The sequence below is a fragment of the Mastomys coucha genome, unplaced genomic scaffold, assembly GCF_008632895.1.
Source record: "Mastomys coucha isolate ucsf_1 unplaced genomic scaffold, UCSF_Mcou_1 pScaffold22, whole genome shotgun sequence".
Classification (NCBI taxonomy): Eukaryota; Metazoa; Chordata; class Mammalia; order Rodentia; family Muridae; genus Mastomys; species Mastomys coucha.
In genome coordinates this window covers 210,909,833-210,916,565 of record NW_022196905.1, presented here as the reverse complement: position 1 = coordinate 210,916,565, position 6,733 = coordinate 210,909,833, and positions in this window count along the sequence as shown.

The following is a 6,733-nucleotide window of genomic DNA, read 5'->3' as shown; positions in this document are numbered from 1 at the left end:
AGCAAACACTAAATACGACTCAGCAGATACAGAGCAGTCCTCTAGGCAGGCAGACACCAGGCAGGAACCAGCAGCTACAGTCCAGGCCTTTCAGCAAGCAGACACCAGGTAGCTATAGTTCAATCCTAAAGAAATCGCCAGGTTCGCCGACTGGCTCAAGGTGAGGCCGCAGAAGCAGCAAGCTGCCATAGGGACCTCAAGAGCTGTTCTTTGGTGAGTTTCTCTCAATGTCAGTGTCATCATATGCTGAGCTCAACGACTTTATGTAAGGTGAACACATGCGTGTGGTTACTGAAGAATAGCGAGGCAGAGAAAATCAAACCAAAGCTCAGTGCTCGTCTCCCACTGTCTGTGGGGTCACATTTATACTCCTTCATCAAGTGTCCTTTCATATGACAGCTTTATCCAAGCATCCTTTCACTTGTGTCTGCTTCAGGAAAACAGTTTTTCACCTGTTTGCTTTAGCAAGACATCCTTTCACCTGTGTGCCCCAGGAAACCACCATTTGGCATAACTGACTTTCCAAAGAACTAGAAGTTTCCACTCAAAGGAACCCTTACATTTTCTCATTGTCCTTATGTAGGCCTCCAACAGAATACAACCAGATTAAAGGTGTGTATCACCATGCCTGGACCTAACTGTTCTTTACTTGGAATTTGCCCTGTCCCAGGCTGGCCTTGAACTCAGAAATCTTGCCTTTGTCTCCTGGGATTAAAGGCATGTGCCACCTTGCCTGGGCCTGAACTTTTCATGGCCTCAAGATTTAGGTCAAAAGCCTGTGTTTTCTAGCCTCAGGATCTGGATCACAGGTGCACCCTCCATTTCTCGATTGCAGTTCATTCCAGATGTAGTCAAGTGAACAAACAGGAATAGCCATTGCAGTATGTAACCAAGGAACAGGGCATGTCAGAGCCTCTGCCTTAGAAAGGAAAGCTCACAAAGGGCTCATCCGGGGACCATTTGGCCCCAGGAGTCTTTGGCCAGTTCAGATTTGGCCAGTAGAGGACAGATGGCTCCTTTCCAGCTCTTGCTGTCCCTTTGCTGGCTCCTCTCAGTTGGATCTGTGATTCCTTCTGCCCTCAGAGATCTGTTCACTTCTTTTCTGGGCCTCTGATGCTACATGCTGGCCAGGCATGGCTGGCAACTCTAACTGTCTGCCCAGGGCCTTTATGAATGTCATGAGGGTGTGCCCTCTCCTCTTCCCCCACCCCCTCTTAGTTTCAGAATTCTCTGTCTTCGTCTCTGCACAGAGCAATCTTGGGGTAGAATGGTGGGGGAGGGCCTCAGAGCCATTCCATTTGACTCCTGAGATTTAAAACTAGATGACTGGGAAGAAAAAAAAAATCACCTCTGAAGAGCCAGGGACCTGGAAGATGCTGGCTGCAAGCATAAGCTCTGCTGTGTGACTGGGGCAGGTTAGTCCCTCTCTCTGTTCTTCAGGTTCCTCATCACATAACAGGGAGAAATAGAACACAATCCTGATGAGTGAGCACTTGGAGCTGTGCCTGGTACATAACAAGTGCTCAGCAAACAGAGCTGTTGTAACCTCCACTCTTGGGAAGTTTAAGTGGCCATCATAAACCTGACTCTTTGCACTTAAAAAAAAAAAAAAACAAACCTCAAAGGCAGGCTGTCTAATGCTTGCTGACTCACGCTCCCTACCTTGGTGGTTCTGCATATAGAATATAGTAAATAAATTTATTGCTATTTAGTATTTTATATGATTATTATTCATTTTATTTCATTTTGGGGATAGCCATTTAATTGCTTAGTATTTTGTAATATAAAATATTTTTTACGTGATTCTCATATATTTATGTATAGGGATAATCTCTTTGTGCACTGTGCAGATGTTGTCTTTGCTTTATTCAAATGCTGAGATCTATAGCTGCAAAGAGTTGACTACTATCCAGACTCAGGTATTGTTATTTTTATGAAGCATCACCTGCCTCAGTGTTTCCATAAACATTCTTTTCCATCACCTTCTGGTTGGTCAGTAAAGAGCTGAATTAGCTAATTAGCTGGTCCGAAGAGAATAGGGAGGGACTTCTGATTCTAGTTGGAGGAGGGGCATCCCAGAGAGAACAGAGAAGAGGAGGTAGAGCAGGACCATGAGGGTGAAGGGAGAGGTGGCCACGAGGCAGAGAATCCAGGAGGAGTTGTGATGAACAGGTCACCAAGGCATTCACCATGAGGATACACATGGAGCACAGGAACCCAGGGCGAGACTCAAACTGCAAGTAACATGGGGCCTGTGGCTGGGACATTAATAGTTTAGAAGGTTACAGTAGCTCAGAACATGCCCAGCTTAGGTCTGCAGCTTGTTAATAAAAATACCACACCAAACAGTAGAGGGAGCTTGAGGACTCTTTTTTTTCCCCCTTTGGTTTTTCGAGACAGGGTTTCTCTGTGTAGCCCTGGCTGTCCTGGAACTCACTCTGTAGACCAGGCTGTCCTTGAACTCAGAAATCTGCCTTTCTCTGCCTCCCAAGTGCTGGGATTTAAAGGTGTGCGCCACCACTACCACCCAGCTGCTTGAGAACTCTTATGAAAGAATAGGAGGAAGGACTGCAGGCTCTTAAGGGGTTAAGAACTCCACAGGAAGACCAACAGAATCAACTAACCTGGACCCTTGGGGCTCTCAGAGACTAAACCACCAACCAAAGAACATACACGGGCCAACCCTAAGTATCCCCACACATATGTGCAGCTTAGTCTTCACATGGTTCTGAAGAACTGGAATAGGGGCTATCTCAAAGCTGTTGCCTGTCTGTGGGATATGTTTTTCTAGCTGGGCTGCCTTGTTTGGCCTCAGTGGGAGAGGAAGCACCTAGCCATACAGAGACTTGGTGTGCCAGAGTGGGTGAATACACTCCTCTCAGAGGAGAAGGGGAGGGGAGATGTATTGTGGGAGAGGCTGACCGGGAGGCAGGCAGTGAGTGGGATGTAAAGTGAATAAGTGTTGGGGCCCCAAAGCCCCTGGCATCTCAGTCTCCATCTTGTCCCTGGCCCATCATCTATTAACTAACACTCTTTTGTTTCTTCCACTATCATGCTTCTGTTCCCATAATTGACTCAGGAAATTTTAGGATAGGGGGCTTTCCAGACTTTTTACAATGGGGGCATTCCTTTCCAACTTTTTACAATGAGGGCATTCCATTTTTGTTATTGTGTAACCAAGCGATAATACCGGTTTGGCCTGTGCACCTGGGCAAATACCTTTGTGGTTTATAAGCCCTTTGTTTCTCTAGAGTAAACTGAGACTTGAACAGAATTTTTTGTCTTGTCTCCTTCCTTTGAGTCTCCTGATCCCAATTTGTTGTTGTTGCTCCCTTTCCTCGAGACCCCTGAAGTTTAAGTCCTGCAGGTCAGGGCAGCTGGTGCCCAGCCGTGGGGCTTGAGTATGTGGGACCAGTGAAGATCATCACAGTGTTTTTGGTCAACCAACGAATTCTGTGTGGAAGATGTCTTGGGCAGGAGCCTGCCGCCTGGACTAGGGATCCTGGTAAGTTTGCGGTGATCATGGGACAGGCATTGAGTAGCCATGAATTATTTGTGGAAGGGTTGAAAAAGGCTTTAAAGGATCGAGGGATAAAGGTTAAAATATATGATTTGCTTACAGTTTTTGATTTTGTTAAAGAGATTTGCGCATGGTTTCCTCTTGAAGGTACCATTGATCTTAATAGATGCGAATGTGTAGGTAGTGGTATTAAAGATTATTGTAAAGTTTTGGGGCCTGAAAAGTTCCTGGTAACGACATTATCCTTTTGGAATCTTATTAAGGAAGTTCTTTCTTTTAAACCATCTGATCCCTCAGTTGCAGAAGTTGTTAAAGAGAGAGAAAAATGCCTTGCTGCTAAAAAGAGTGTTGTTACTGTTGCCTCTAATAAGGGCAATGCCCCTGATGATGAGGTGCTGATCTCTCGGCCACCAAAACAGGCAGGCAAGGACTTGATGTCCTTTGATAGTGACACTGAGGAAAATATCAGGGCTACAAAAGTCTCCACAAATAATTTAAAATGTAGTCCTACTCCTTTACAAATTCTAAAGATGATAAAAAAAAATTCCACAGACACTCACCCTAAGGTTAAAAGAATTTATCCACTCTTCAAAAAAAAAATCTAAAAAGGCGATCCCAGTAGATGACCTCAGTGACAGCGAGTGAAAAGATCTATAGATGAAGCAGCCGCTCAGTATCATAATTCTGACCGGCCTCCTCTTCGGAGGCTGCCACCTCCTTGTGCCCCTATCCTGTTGGCTCCACCACTGGCACAAAATTTGGCTTCCCTTCAAAAGCGAAATCAAGACCTTAAAGATCAAATCTGTCTTGAATGTGAACACCAAGAACTCTTAAAACAACGTAAACAACCTCGAATACTCCCTCAGTTAGCTCATTCTGTGGTCCCAACTCAGGTCTCTCCTCTGATTACTGTGTTCCCAGTGGTGGAGACACCCGCCCCGGGAGGGCGGAAATGCAGGACCTGTCCACCACCATGTTGCTTTTGAAATGTGTGTGCTCAGAGAATTAAAAATGGCAGTTTCTCAATATGGGGCCACAGCACCATATACTCTGGCTTTAATTGAGGCAGTTGCTGAAAGATGGCTTACACCCCAAGATTGGTGTACCCTTGCCCAATCCTCCCTTGGAGGGGGAGATTTTCATCTATAGGAGGGTGATTATAAAGATGCCTGCAAAGATTTGGCCATAGAAATGCCCAGGCACGGGTAGCCTGGACAGCTAATATGCTTCTTGGTATAGAAGATTATCAGGATGAGGCACAACAGCTTAATTATCAACCAGGCTTGTTTGCGCAGATTTGGTCTGCTGCTCTTAAGGCATGGGAACACCTGCCCTCTAAAGAACGCGTGGGCTTGCCCCTCACTAGTGTTAAACAAGGACCTGGTGAGCCTTTTAAGGATTTTGTTCATCACCTCACCATGACTGCGGGATGTACTTTTGGAAATACAGATTGTTCTGATTTTATTAAACAACTTGCCTTTGAAAATGCTAATGCTGCCTGTTAAGCTGCTATTCATCCCCATCGTAAAAAGGGTGATATTTCTGATTATATTTGTCTGTGTTCTGAAATTGGCAGGGCATACCAACAAGGGTTGGCCATGCAAGGTACTACAGTCCAACAATTCCTTGCATGCCAAGATAAATTCCGCTGTGACCAACGTAAATGCTTTTCTTGTGGACAGGCTGGCCATCTCTCAAAATACTGCCCCCAAAGACAGGGCAGTGTTGGGCCTTCTTGCCCCTTAGCTCCCAGCCTGTGCCCTCGTTGCAAACAGGGCTGCCACTGGGTTAATGACTGTTGAGCTAAGATAGATCTCCAGGGGCAGACACTGCGGCAGGGACAGCCCCAGGCCCCGAAAAACAAAAACCCATTTGGGGCAGTGAGCTTTGTCCCACCAAGCCACAGCTCATTTCAGAACTCTACCGAGCCACACCCCGCAGCCCAGGGTTGGACCTCTGTGCCTCCTCCTGTGTAACCTTACCTCCTGAAATGGGGGTCCAGACCATTAAAACTGGAATTTATGGACCGCTGCCCCCAGACAGGTTTGGTATTATTTTGGGTCAATGCAGTTCATTTTTGAAAGGCTTACATATTTTTCCAGGAGTTACTGATAATGATTTTCAAAGGGAGATTCTTATTTTTGCCTCCTCTGAAGCAAAGAATTGCTCAATTGCTTCCTTTACCCTTTCAGTCAAATTCACATAAGTCTCTAAAAAGTTAAACCCAAAAATGGCCCTGGCTCCTCTGATGCCTTTTGGATCCAGGCTATATCCAAGGATAAGCCCACTTTGATTTTAACATTAAATGGTAAAATATTTTCTGACCTTGTAGATACAGGAGCAGATGTCGCAATCATTCGAGTGGCTGAGTGGCCTAAAGCCTGGCCCACAGAAGTCACCTTGACTCACCTCCAAGGCCTAGGCCAAAGCTCCAATCCCATGAGGAGCATAGTTCCGCTTATTTGGAAACATCATGAGGAACATTCTGGAAAAATTCAGCCTTATGTTATACCTGGCCTCCCTGTAAATCTTTGGGGCCGAGATCTTTCTCAGTTGGGGATGATAATGTGTAGCTCTAATGATATAGTTACTCTCCAGATGATAAAAAAGAGGCATATGCCTGGTAAGGGCTGAGGAGTAAATGAAGATGGTATCACTGAGCCTATCTCTATCATATCATAATCGTCTGGGTCTTGGACATTTTTCCTAGGGGCTGTTGACTCTCCTGTGACCCATGCTGACAAAATTACTTGGTTGTCAGATGATCTTATTTGGGTTGCTCAATGGCCCCCTTACTTCAGAAAAACTTGATGCTGTCAGACAGCTGGTGCAGGGGGCAGCTTGAGGCAGACCATCTAGTACCCAGCAATTCCCCATAAAATACTCCTATATTTGTGATTAAAAAGAAATCCGGCAAATGGTGGCTGCACCAAGACCTTTGAGCAGTTAATAAATCCATGGTGGTAATGAGGGCCCTGCAACCTGGGCTACCCTCACCTTCCGCCATACCCCTGGGGTATTATATGATTGTAATAGATTTAAAAGACTGTTTCTTTACCATTCCTTTACACCCTGATGATAAAAAGTGCTTCTTCTTTAGTCTCCCCTAACCTAATTTCTGCGGACCTGATGCAACACTTTCAATGGTGGGTGCTCCCCCAGGGGATGGCTAATAGCCCTACCCTTTGTCAGTCCTTTGTTGTTTCCACCACA